General features: G+C 53.3%; 1 pseudogene; it reads right to left on the reverse strand.

Annotated features, from left to right (window-relative positions):
- Positions 1 to 2,095: 2,095 nt before the first annotated feature.
- Positions 2,096 to 4,077, reverse strand: LOC101724659 (programmed cell death protein 5 pseudogene; annotated as a pseudogene).
- Positions 4,078 to 13,636: the final 9,559 nt, after the last annotated feature.

A 13,636-nucleotide genomic window follows, 5' to 3' on the forward strand; every position in this document is an offset into this window, starting at 1 on the left:
TCTAAACAAACCAATTGTAGCTTATAAGGGGCTAAACAAGATGTGTAGATATTAGATAAATACACAAAACAACTGTATTCCTATATATTAATAACAAACTATTGGAAATTGGAATTGCAAATGCAAATTTATACTAGCATCAAAAGCCAGGAAATAATTTGAGATAATTTGCACAAAAGTTGTCTAAGACTTGTACACTAAATACTGCTGAGAAGAACTAAAGCTGAACAGAGATAACATGGTGATAGCTATGTTCATAGATTTGAAGACTCAATATTGTTAAAATTTCAATCTCAGGCTGAGGATTTAGCTCAGTGGCACTGTGCCTGCCTCACAAGTGCAAGGTCCTGAGTTCGATCCCCAGTACCCAAAACAAAACAAAACAAAACAAAACAAAACAAAAAAAGTCAGTCTCCCCAATTGATCCATAGACTTAATCCAACGTCAATCAAAATCTTAGCAAGCATGTTTTAGGCAACAAACAAATTCTAAAACTTCTGTGGAAATTCAAAGTATCTGGAATAGCCAAAAGAGCTCTGAGAGGGAACAACATGGAGTACTTATTCAATATTTATGATGAAGTTACAACGTCAACATGATGCAGAATCGTGGAAAGGATGGAATAGACCTTTATGCCAATGGTACGATTATAAGTGGTACTAGAACAATGGCCTTCTAGCTGTGGCTGTACCACCCACAAAAAGGAAATCAAAATGAATCATGAGCCTAACTGTGAAATCTAAAACTTTATAAAACTTGTAGCAAAAAAAAAAAGGAGAAAAAAATCTTAGTGATCTTGAGATAGGCAACAATTTCTTAGTTATAACAGTAACAGCATGAAAGAAAAAAAATGGAAAAAATAGACTTCATTAAGATTAAGAAATTCTGCTTTTCAAAAGACACCATTACACAAGTGAAATGACAAGCAACCAAGAGGAAATATTTGCAAATCACGTAGCCAACAAAGAACTTGTATACAAGATAAATAAAGAAATCTCAAAGCTCAGTAATGAGTCACCAATCAACTCAACTGAATGAATGGGCAAAAGATTTGAATGGAAAACTTACCAAAGAAAACATGTCCATGAAAAGCAAGATGGGGAAGTGCCAGCTAAACCACAAGGAGGCGCCACTTGGTACCTGGTAAAATGGCAGCACTTCCTGGGCCTATTTAATGGCCTGTTCATTCCCATGCTAAGAGCTGGCAAGGATGTGGAAGTCCAGGAAATCACCACACTGCTGGAAAATGCAAAATAATATAAACATTTGAAAATTATTTAGGTTTCCCAAATAGTTATGCATTCACCTACCAGATGGCCCAGCTGTTCCACTTCTACATGCTTATCATGCTGTACACAAAGATGATCGCATTTCATAGTGGCTTTATTTGCAATCATCAAAATCTGGGTAAAGCCCAGACAACCAGCAACCAGTGAACAGGCAAACGGTGGCGTGACCACCACGCGGAATGCTGTCGGCAACAGGAGGGACCTAGGATGGGCTCACAAAGCAGCGCTGTGCATCTCAGCACCACTGAGGACTGCTGGAAATGCAGCTAAATTCCTGAAGTCACAACCTATCAAGGTTTGCCTGGAAGGGGGTGAGGGCTGGGGAGTGATGGGGGGCAGAGTCTCTGGGGATGGAGGGCTCGTCATCAAGGTGTAGGCAGTGTTTGCATGAGCAGACACCTGTGCGGACACACGCAGCACGCAGTAGGTACAGGTGTGGCTAGCTGAGTCTGTGCACACCAAGTAGGCATGGTGGGGAAGCAGCTGGTTTGGTTTGGGGAGGTGGGAAGCCCAGCCTTCATGGCCAGCCCCGCTCTGTGTTCACAAAGGACCTGCCGGGCCTCCTCCATGTCATGGTTGGTTTCCTGAGCCCCTGGAGTTGCCTGCACCCTCACAGGACCTCAGATTGCCCTCAGGTATCAGAAGTGGACTCTGCCAGCCTGTGAGGTGGGAATTCTTTGCCACACCTGCTATAGCCTTGGAGCCCTTTCCAGCAGGTGGATTTTAAATTCTTTTTTTGCGTGTGTGATACTAAAACAACTTTATTTTGCATAACAAGTTTATTTTTTTAAAGGTATATAGACAAAACAAAGTAAACATTTAAATAGATTTTAACTTCTGCCCTAAAACTGTTCCAATAAGTGTCAGTCTCTAAACATTTTTAGTTCAGTAATCATCATCTTCATCAGAGTCCATTACTTTTCTTCTGTTGAATTTAACTGTTGTTTTTTTTTCTGTTTGTTGGCTTACTTTTTCAAGGATTTCTATTAAACCTTGTTCTGAGAACTTCCCACTTAGCTGTCCATACTTTGCCATCTGTATAAGGTAATTCTCTACTGCTTTCGTTTTTTTCAGCCTTTACAAGTGCTAATTACTTAACCTGGCCCGGGCTGATTGATCCAGCATTTGCCCTAAGATACTGTTTCTCATTTCCGCTTCCCTGTGCTTTGCTTCCTGTTGTGCTGTATCATTAGGATCCCCGTGTTTTGCCTGCAGCTTGGCCGGGCTCTGCTTCCTCCAGATTTTAAATTCTTAACACAAAACACTCAGTACTACAAATAGGCCTCTTGCACTAAAATATTCTTATCAAATTCCGTCTTCAACTGAGACCCAGTGGTGGCTCCTGTGTTCTGGCCGGCGAGAGCCCCGTTCGTACTCCTGGGTACACAGAGGAGATTTGCAGGTTTCAACATCTGGCTGGAGACAGGAGCACATCCATGGCTTCCCATGCACAAGGTCACGCCGCTCTGGTGGCCTCCATTCATCACTGCAGGGCATGAGAAGTTATGAGCAGGGAGCCAGGAACAGGAGGAGGCTTCTCCCCTGTAGATCCACAGCCCCTTCAAGTCCTCTGTGGGGCACCAGGCTGCCGGCTTCTGGGCAGCCACGTTGTGCAGCTCAGAGAAGTGGGGCAGCATCTGGGAGCGGATGACGTCTGCCCAGCATGTGGCCTTGCACCCGGGAAGGGCACAGGACAAAAGCTTTCTTGGCGACAGAGTAAAAATAGCCAGGGCACCGCCATCCAGGGCAGCGTGGACTCTATAATTACTGAGGTGAGTGGTGCCTTCCTATTGGAGGTGAGGGGGGCTGGGTGGCAGGCGGGGTGACACACGGAGGAGCCGGGGGTTGGGGACTTTGGAGAGCCAGGGCGCCAGGCTGCAAGGAGGTCACAGCAAGAAGGGGGTGGAGGGACTGCAGGCTGACCTGGCCCTTGGCAGAGCCATTTAGCAAAGGGCACTTACAGTGCCAACCTTGGAGCGGGCAGAGTCTACTCCACAGCGACTGCCCAAGAGATGTACCCTTGGCCACGTGCGAGGAAATATTGCCTCAGACGCTCAGTAAACACCAGAACAATTTTATTCCAGCTACCGCAGTAGAGGACAGACTTTGGTGTAGACTGCACCTAATTCCAAACGCAGCCAAGACAGCAGGGGACAATGTAGGGGGACAGAAAAATACCAGCAGGATTAGGCTCCAGGGCGGGGGTTTGCTAGCTGGCCGACCCATGCTCCTGCTACAGGCAGCTAAGGATTTAGGGACCTAGGGCAGGGGCTGAGCGCTTGCATCAGATGCCAGTGGCTGGGGTTCCCACAGGCTCCCTCAGTGGACCTGGAGGTGGAAGGCCACGGTCAAAGCCTTGGTGGAAGAGACTCCAGAGGAGCTCTGTGTGTGTTCAGCATGTGGTTACCTCCCGCCCCAGCCTGTTCCAGCGGTGGTCTCCAAGCCAGGAAGTGCACCCTCGGGAGCCACGCGGACCTTCCCTGTAGGAAGGGAGTGCAGGCCAAAGTTTGTCCACCTGTCATGTGGCCATTTTATCTAGAGCTTTCAAAACCCCAGATCCGAAACTCTTGGCATGGCCTGGAGCAGCTGGGGTTCGTCGCTCTTCTAAACTTCTTCTATGAAGGGGAAGCACAGTGGGCACCCGAGTTCCCGTCACCCAGCGTCACTGTATTTTCATCCATGAGTCTTGCTCCTCGTGCGACGGTTCGGGACTCAGCAGTCTGACGGCTGGGGAGAGGTGGGCAGAAGACTTACGTGTGGCGCTGGGGGCAGAGATGTGGCCCCGCATCTCTGCCTCGTCACTGCGTGACCCTGGGCGGTGAAATTAACCTCTCTGGACCTCTCTCCCCTTGGTAGTGAGAATGTCCTCAGGCCTGGCTCCTAGCTGGGCAAGATGCCACAGGCCTGGCATGCTCTGCCTGGTGTTGGTGCAAACTAAGCACTCAGGACAGAGCTGTCTTCTCTTTTCTCCTTTTTCCTTTCTTTCTTTCTTTCTTTCTTTCTTTCTTTCTTTCTTTCTTTCTTTCTCTTCTCTCTCTCTCCCTCCCCCTCTCTCTCCCTCCCTCCTTACCTCCCTTCCTTCCTTCTCTCTCTCTTTCTCCTTCCTTCCTTGTTTCCTTTCCTCCTCCTTCCTTCCCTCCTTCCCTCCATTTTTCCTCCCTCACACACTTGCTTGGTCCCTGCCAGGCACGCTGTCCTGGCCAACAAGAGAATGAACACAGTCTCACCCTTGGGAAGCTCCGTGGAGCTCACTTCTTGCTCACGTATCCCAAATGCTTCTCAGCCCCTTGGGGACAGGATCCTTGGTCTCTAGGGCTGACGTCCTGTGTGAGAGGCTGATAATCAGGGGGAAAACAGAAATAAACACAAATGTTGCCATGACCATGCTGGGATGTCGGAGCCAGCACTGGACTGAGCAGGAAGCTAGTGCTGGGTGAAGTGAGAGGGCTCAGTGAGACCAGCTCGCATCCCTGGTGTGCCTGGGACGAGGTGGAAGGGCTGCCCCCGTGGAGACACCCGAGCGGCTGCAGAGGACGGGCTGGCCCTCTCTGGGGGCCTGACGGGCCGGTGCTGACTGCATCTCTGCATCCTGGGGGCCTCAGCCAGGCAGCCACAGGAGACCAGGCTGTGCCTTGGGGGGTCCGGGCCCTGTGCTCCCAGCACAGGGCGGTTTGAGGTGCTGGGTGAGCACGAAGGAGGAGAAGCAGGAGGCCCGGCCCCTTGGGGGTCTTCAACGGAGCCCTGGAGGAGGGGGCTTGGGGTCAGCCTTGCACCCTCTGGCCAGTGCAGGTGTGTGGGAGCCACCGGTATGTGTGGAGTGGATCCGTGCTGTTGACAGACAGGTGTCCACCCACCATCACCATGGTGACCACGTCCTGGCAAGGATGCAGAGGTCAGAGGGAGGCCTCTCCCGCCAGGGTGCCGGGCCGCACTGGTCCTCGGCACAGCCAGGGTCTGCACCTGTGGCACACGCAGCCCCGAGCTCGGGCTGTCATCCGGTCTCGGCTTGGGACTTCATCGGGCACACGACCTCTGCAGAGAGAAAAAATAGAGCTGCTAATGTTTGCAAAATCCACCGCCAACTGCTTTCTTGGTGCTAATGAGGGTGACTCAGGCGGCCGTGGGCTAAGGGAACCATCACCTCTAGGCATGAAGAGTGGCTTCCTCCCCTCACAGTCAGAGGCTGCCGAGCTGCCCAGGGCTCTGTCCCCAGGCCATGCAGCACGAGCTCGGTACTTCATGCCACCTTCAGGAGCTATGGATCACCCCATCCCAGGATCTGAGTGCCTGGGACATGACCTGGGCACTCAGCCATTCCTGTGCTCATGTTTCTGTCCCTCACTGACCCTGAAAGATGCGTGACGTCCACACAGCAGGTTTTCACTGAGCCCCTCCCAGGGCAAGTCTGGGACCCCAGGGTGACCGAGATACCTGGGTGAGGGTGGGCAGCAATGGTAGAGAAAGTGGTTCCTGAGGTAGGAAGGTGACCACAGGCCCAGTGGGCATTGCTGAAGAGGGACAGAGCTTTGCCCCAGTCAGTGGAAGGGCTGGGAAGAGGGTCCTGGCATCTTGCAGGCTGGCGTGGGTGGGACACATAGAGCAGGATGGTGTCGTGGCCAGGACCACGGGCCCCTGGGTGTGGCAGAGCCTTCGGAAGGCAACGTGGACAGAAGCCCTGCCTGCCTGGGGGACTGGGTCAGGGCCGGCAGAGTGCAGCTCCCTCGCTGTCCCTGCCAGTCCTGGTGGTGGCCCCTGGGGGAGGACAGGGCTGAGCTACAGCGTGAGGCATGTGTGACATCATCCCAGAGTGAGCAACTCGGGTTCCTGCCCCAGCAGCGGTGCGGTGGGTGCAGCAAGAGAACAGCTTTGGGAGACATTGAGAGGAGATCTGGAACCTGTCACCTGAGGCGTGAGGCGGCCAGGGGGTGTCGGGCAGGTGTTGGGCACCCATGGGGCCCTCAGGGTGAAGTCAAGGCCTGGGGAAGCACCGGCCTACAGGTGGCGCTCGGGACAGGGGACCACCAGGGCAGAGGCTGAGGGAAGAGGGTACCATGGCCCCCAGGCCACAAGGAGTCTGGGAAGAACAGACGGAGGGAGCAGGAGGGATGAGATCCCAGAGCTCAGAAGGAGGGTCCAGGGGGAAGAGGATAGTCCCTGGGAGGGACCGGAAAGGTCGCTGGGCCAGATGACGAAGGACTTTGGGGTCCTGAGGAGGAGCTTCAGGTCCACACGTGAGAAACTGGAAAATACCGCGTGGGATGAGTCGTGGCCCACACTGACATGTCCATGTCCCATGCCCAGAACCTGTGGGCCCCTCACGTGCTGAAGAGACAGGAGGACGTCTCACCTCTCAGGCAAGTCCCACATCCCTAGAGGTCCTGACCCCGACCCCGGGGAGGTGGAGATTCGCACTGGCAGGAAATTCTCGGCTCGTGGAACCAGGGTAGGATGATCTGTTTTGCAGGTGAGTGAGCAGGTGTAGACCACCGAGTCCCGGAAGTGTCTAGAAGCTGGAGCAGGTGTGGAAACATCCTCCCACGGACGGACTTACAACTGGAGCACTCAAAGAGAATAAACTTGTGTCATTTAAGCCGATACAATTGTGGCGATTTGTTATAACGACAACAGGAAACTATAGAAATAATTTTAAAAAGCAGACACAAAGCTGGGTGCGGGTGGTTAAAACCACGGTTTCCCTTCCACTGGGTCTTCTGTCTTCAAAGAATTCTTTTGTAAGCCTGGAAAATTTTACATCCTGTATTTTTCCCCTAAACGTTTATAACGAGACTCTGCAGTGTTATTAGTGCTGCTGCTCATCGCGATTGGATTATGCCGTGAAGGAATGTGTAATTTAAACTGCTTTTCAGAAAGGAAACTCAGGTACACTGCACTCAACCCAGAAGCCAGGCACCTCCTAGTAGGGGCTCATGGCTGGCCTGGAATCATGCAGTCATAGCTGGGAGAAAAAGTGCACCTCTCAAATGCCACACCTGTCTGTCTTCCCTCCCTCGAGGCTGAGTGTGAGGGTTAAGGTTGAGGACCCTAATGAGGGGGATGGTGTCCTGTTTGCCCTTCTGGGCTGTCCTCTTTTGGGGGCTTCTGACGTTCGCAGGCAGAAAGGGGAGAAAGGCTCGAGGGAGACCCTGTAGGACCAGCCTGGACCTCATTACCTTCCTGTCCCCGACATCAGCAGGGATGCTGCTGATGCCACCCAAGAGGGGTGAGCAGCACTGGGGTGAGCAGCACTGGAGCCCCTCGGGGTCTCTGCTATGCATCTGCAGAGGGGACTCCTGGGGACACGTCTGAGCTCTGGATAGGGACAATAAGGACCTCTTGGTTGACCAGAGGCCTGAGACAGTGCAAGGCCCTCTCAGAACCAAAGGCCATGCATGGCCAGCAAAGCCTGCAAGGCTTTGGAGCAGGGAGTGGACGCCATGAGCTGGGAGGGGCAGAGGAAAAGCTTGGGGGGTCTGAGTGGCTCCTGTGCCCATCCCGTGTCACAACCGAGGGCCACAGGGCTGAGGGGTGGCAGCTCCGGAGGAAGTGTCTGCCCAGAAGTGTGCCCATGACCCTGTGTGGAAAAACTAGGTGTCTGCACACGATTAAGTGAAGGTTCTCCGGTGAGATCACCGTGGATTACTCCAGCAGGCTCTCAATCCAACGACAGCGTCACGAGAGACACACACAGGAGAGGTACGGAGAGAACAGGCCACATGGAGAGGGGGCAGCAGTTGGACTGAGGCAGCCTTGGCTGTGGAGCCCCTGGGCCCTGCCAGGAGCTGAGGAGTCCGGGGGAGCCAACACCATGATTTCAGACTTCTGGCCTCAAACAGGGAGAAGTCACCCAAGTGTGGACCTTTGCCATGGCAGCCCCAGGACACTTGCATGGAGAAGGGGGTGTAGATGTAGCTTCCCCGGGCTGCTCAGATCACGATGCTTGACGCAGCCGTGGTACCTCCCTACCTGTTCCAGAACCTGGGCCATCTGGATGCTCGGAAAAGGGGAACAGCCTGGAATTTTCTCTATATTCACCGTCATTTCTGGCCCTTGGCTTGGTCCCTTGGCCAAGTGGCTCTGGGTACCAGCTCTTCTGAACTGTGGGTGGCACTGGGGACCATTCCCCGGCCCTCTCTCCATGACAGAAGGCAGGGCACCCCCACCCAGGGCAAGGACAGAAGCAGAGGACCTGCAGCCACCAGCCTTACAATTACGGAAATAATTTCCCAAGGGAAGTGTCCTGTCTAGAAGCACCGTAAATAATGTGTTACTTTGAAACTTCGACAAGATTTGATTAAATAACCATTGGCTATAGTTTGTACTCCACATTTGCAGAAAATTTCTGAAGCCTCCAACTTGGGAAAATGGAGAAATGAAGTTCGCAGCCGGCCTCAGATGCTGCTGCACCCCCTCCCCATACCCAATTAACCGCCCGTCCCCAGCAACTCCCAGGGTGCGGTTCGAGACAGACTCAAGATTAATTTTTCATGGGGCATTGGACTGTAAATGATTTTTCTATTTACTTATGTAACCCGTACATAAAAGATGATGGTGTTTAATCAAATACGGCCCAACTACAAATTATGCTGGATAAACAGTGTGAAAAAATTCAATATGCTATTGACTGTGTACATACACATACATGATTGATATATATCTAAGAGTAACAATCTACTTCCCATGCTTAACCCTTTGTGGAATGGTTACAGTTCCAGGGCATTGGCCCAGCCTTGGAGAATTTTGAATGCTGTTACAAGCGAGGTTATGTGGAAACAGATTTGCATTGAATTGGCCACTTCAGCGTCCCTGAGCTTCCAGGGGGAAGCTTTGAGAACCTCTTTGAAAGGAAGGGCTGGGTTTGTTTAATTTTCGTTCCCGAAGCCTCTAACTTGTTCTCGGTGGAGAAAGATTTCCCACAGGGGCTTTTGACAAGGCGTGGAGATGTTTTTGGTTGTCACATCTTCTGCTGGCATCCAGCAGGTGGAGGCTGGCCATGCTCCTAAATAAATAATTATCTGGTCCAAAAATGCCAGCCATACCCAGGTGGGAGAGCCTGGTGCTGGGGGAGACTCCGTGTGTGTATTGACTGTGCTCCTCCCCTCTACCTTAGTCAATGTCCTCCTCTCTCCAGGACACAGGATCAATACTGCCTTTGGGGACAGCCTCTCCCGACACCGGGGCTTGGAAACTGCATGGGGCTGCACGCCCACTAGGGTTACAGCTCTCACCCAGGGTACTGGCTGGTTAGGATGCTGTTGGACAGGGCTCTGCTCTCCCAGAGAATCGTGAGGCCTGTGGAAGATACCTTGTTTATTTTTTTCTTTTGGTACCAGGGATCAAACTCGGGACCTTGCACTTTTCAGGCAGGTGGCAGAACCACTGAGCTAAACCCCCAGCCCCCATATCTTGTTTATTTCTGCTTGTCCAGAAGATAATACAGGGCCAGCCTAGTTGGTTCTGGGTGAAACGTGTGTTCTCGGGCTGGCTGGCTGGGAGGGTGAGGTTGGATACTTTGGTAGATAGATGAATGGGTAGATGAGTATTTGGATGGATGGGTGGATGGATGGGTGGATGGATGGTTGGATGGATGGGTGGATGGATGGGTGGATGAGCATTTGGATGGATGGGTGGATGGATGGGTGGATGGGCAGATGGAGGAACAATGGATAGATAGATAAATGGAATGATGGATAAATTGATGGATGGGTGGATATATTGCCAGACAAAATGTTGGATGGATAGGCAGTGGGTAAGTCGGGAGACCTGACTATGGTATTTCTTCCCCCACTAACTGGCTGTATCACTCTCTAATAGTTAGTTAGACCCTCTGGGATTGCTTCCTTATTTAAGGTCCTGGTCCAGAGAGAACAGTGTTTGTTCACAGTGTTTCCAGGCTCCCGAGAGGCCCAAAGGCAGCCACATGTGGGGTACCTGAAAAAAGTTGTCAGATGAATTCTGGTAGAGAAGGGCTCTGTTTCTCCTGCCACACATTGCATAGGCTCTGACGCACGATTTGAAAACTGCTGGCACAAAGGCTGTGTAGGTCATGTGCTGCAGTACCCGGGAGCTTGTGACACTGACAGAGTCGGTACCTAGACAGCAGAGCAGATGCAGAGTGTTTGCATTGTGCTCTATTTCTAGGCACCTCTCCCTACCCATCCATATCCCCAGCCCTCTCTGGGCCAGTGCCCAGGCCTCAGGGACAGAAGCAGACCTCTGCCTGGGCTTCTGAGGACAGTTCCAGCCCCCTCTCCCCCGCAGCTCCAGCTCTGCCTTAGATAATGGCGTAATTAACCTCAAAGCAAACACTGCACGTATGCACACGGTTGTGGATTTTAAGCAGCCCCAGGAAACCAACAATCATAGGGTTGGATAAGTCCTCGGCCCCCGCCAGACATCCAGCTGTAGAACAGCCTAAGCATAGTGGGGTGACAGTGGCTGGGACCAGGGACATCCCAGCTGGGGGCCCACGACTCACCAGCAGGAGTGGAGGGAGAAACACGGCTGAAGCCTTCTGTCCCATCAGTCTGCCCAGCTGGGCATGCCGGCTGCAGAGGGGACAGCTGGTGCCCGTCAGGTGTCCCCACTCAGTGCCAGCAGCTGTGCTCCCAAGTGCTGGTCCTGCCCTTGACCCTAGGAAGCCAGGGAAGCAGGGAACTTGCTTGATAGGAGAGAGGGTCCCCAGCAAGGAGACCTTGGGCAAGTGGGGAAGGGATGGGGTCACAGCAGGCAGCAGGGAGGCCTGGGAACTGGGGGGCAGGAAGGACGCTCTGACTTGCAGGAGGCACTGGTGTGTGTCTGGGGGGGCAGGAGTAGGAGGAGACACCCCACTTCTGCCTTGTGGGGTCAGGTGGGTGGAACCATCACCTGGATTAGGGGTGTGAGGAGGTTAGCACTCGGGAAAAACCTTCTGGATGTGGTGGGTGCAGTCCCAGAGCATCTGAGGGATGCAGCTCATAGGCCTTTAACAAGACGCAGGCGAGAATCACTCTGAAAGGGCGAGAAAGGCCAACTCCCAGGCTTCCAGGGTGAAGCCAGGGTGGGACCGCTGAGGCCCAGGGTAACTGACCTGGGGCAGGACTGACCCCCCCCCCCCCGCCCCGAACAGCCGGGCCTTCCAGGCATGGCTGGAGCTTGGTGCCGCCCTCCCTGACAGCGCCCAGGCCTCCCGGCTGTGGTCTGTGGAAGCCAGAGGCAGCCCAGGTGAGCCACTCGGAGCGGTCAGGCCAGGCCCCTGCGGCCGTTGCCCTGGTCGCCGGCCCGGCCTCTGCAGCGCTCAGGCTGGAGGCAGCCGACGCCCTCAGCGCGAGTTTATCTTCACTCCTGTTCTGCTCCGGACTTACTGGCCTTTCCCTGCTGCCCGGGAGGTAATGGAAGGGAACCAGACACTGGCAATCAGGCCCTGAGTAGAGGATCAGACGTGGCAGCTCGCCAGGGTCTGACTGAGCAGGTGCAGGTCCGAGTCACTTTCTGTCACCCGTAGCTAAGGTGGGATGAACAGCACCAGGGACGCTCTCCCAAAATAGACTTAATAACAGATGTGCTGTGCAATTATTATTTTTCTTTGGGATCTTACATATTCCTTCTCACAAAGATATTTTTCTCTTGGTTGAAAATATCTTTCACAGAGCAGGGAGAACGGTTGGTTTGATGTGAAGACGGGCTGTGCGTGGCCATCGGATGGAGGTGTAGGTGAGGGGAGTGGGCGCCCATGGGTGGGGACAGTGTGTGACCCGCAGGCTCCCCTTGCCTCTCTCCCCGCCCCACCCCCAAGGTGTGGCCGGAACCACAGAAACCATGGCTGACAGAGGAAATTCAAAAGCCCTGGAGCCACTGGCAAGGAGGAAGAAAGAGAGAAGAGATGAGTTATCTTTGCCAAAGAGCTGGGGAATCTTTCAGCAGGTGTGAGATTCAAATGTGGCTCCCAAGTTGACCCCCCAAAAAGGGAAGTTGTATACGTACTGCACAGCGATGACCGCACTACTGGAACATTACAAGAAACCGAGAGTGTAGTAAGTGAAAGAGCAAAATAGAAGAGAGATCACGGAAACGAGGGCTCAGAGCCTTTGCAAACAGAAAGGGCTGAAGAGATGGGGGAGGGAGAGGGTGGGGATCGGAAGGGGATGAAAACAGAATTAAGATGAGCTGCGCACACGACACACGCACCCACGCCCCACGAGGAATGTGGTTATTAAGTACTGCAAACGTGGACTAACAGAAAAGGTAAGTCGAAGTCGTGACTATGAGCTTATTCAGACATGAGGTCTTTGCAGGCGTCCTTAGTTAAGCCAAGGCTGTACTGCAGTGGGGTCCCCCAAATCCTGTGTGCCCAGCGTCTTGACAGGAAGAGAGACACGAAGACGCAGGGAGAGGTGGCCGTGTGGTGATGTGGGCAGAGAGATCTGAGCCCCAGGTCGCTGGGAGCCACTGCTGGGGGAGAAGTGGAACTCCCCACCTGCTAGATGTCAGCTCTGCTGAGTTCGTGTCCTCTGACTACTGAAGAATAAATTCCAAGGGACAGAGAAGGTTCAGGGTAGGGAACGTTTATTGAGAGAGCAGGAGTCCCGCGTGGGGGGCCACCGAGGCCCTTTATCAGGGGTGATGTATACAGCAAAGTCACAACGTAGGCACCGTGTTGGTCAGACTGCAATCAACCTGTGGGGTGACAACCCTAACGAGTCATGTAGCAAGGATGCGTGGAAGGCGTTCAGGGGAAGGAAGGGGACTGTGGGCCCGGGTGTTCTGGTCACTCACCTCTGCACCTGATGCCTACCTGGGCCCACTGGACTGGTACAGTCTGGAGGTGCTGTGGTCTCTAGGAAGGCTGACGGGCCTGGCTACTGCGTCTCCATCCCGAGACCTGTCTCTCTTCAGATTCACCTTCAGCCGCAGTTCTGATGTTTTTCTATTTTGTGCTGACTTCCTGGAGGGTCCAGGCCCTCTCGGACTGCATATTAATAGAGCTGGGATGTGATCCACACACCCAGTGTCTGTCCCTGGGGAGATTCATGGCCGCTCCCTTATTTCTCAGGGAATTTCTGTGGGCGGTGGCAATGGGGTCACAAGATGCAGCATCTTCCTGAGCAGGGCATGAGCAGCTGCCGTCTGGCATCTAAGTCCAGGAAAGCGTCCCTAGCCAGGCCCCTGCCCGAGCCAAGGTGCCCATGGACAGGTCCTGCAGCCTCTGGGACCCTCGGCCCCTTTGTCTGTAAGTGGTGCTATGAGCACATGGGGCTGCTCCGAGGGTTACAGGGAATGCTGGCAGGGCTGGCGTCACCCTCGTCCGTGGCTGATGGGAGGGAAGTGGCTGCTCACTGGTGCAGGACACTAAATGTCACGGCTGAGTTCCC

This window comes from Heterocephalus glaber, unplaced genomic scaffold (genome assembly GCF_053883595.1).
Source record: "Heterocephalus glaber isolate CG9 unplaced genomic scaffold, H.glaber_assembly_v1.0 deba00001479, whole genome shotgun sequence".
Lineage (NCBI taxonomy): Eukaryota > Metazoa > Chordata > Mammalia > Rodentia > Bathyergidae > Heterocephalus > Heterocephalus glaber.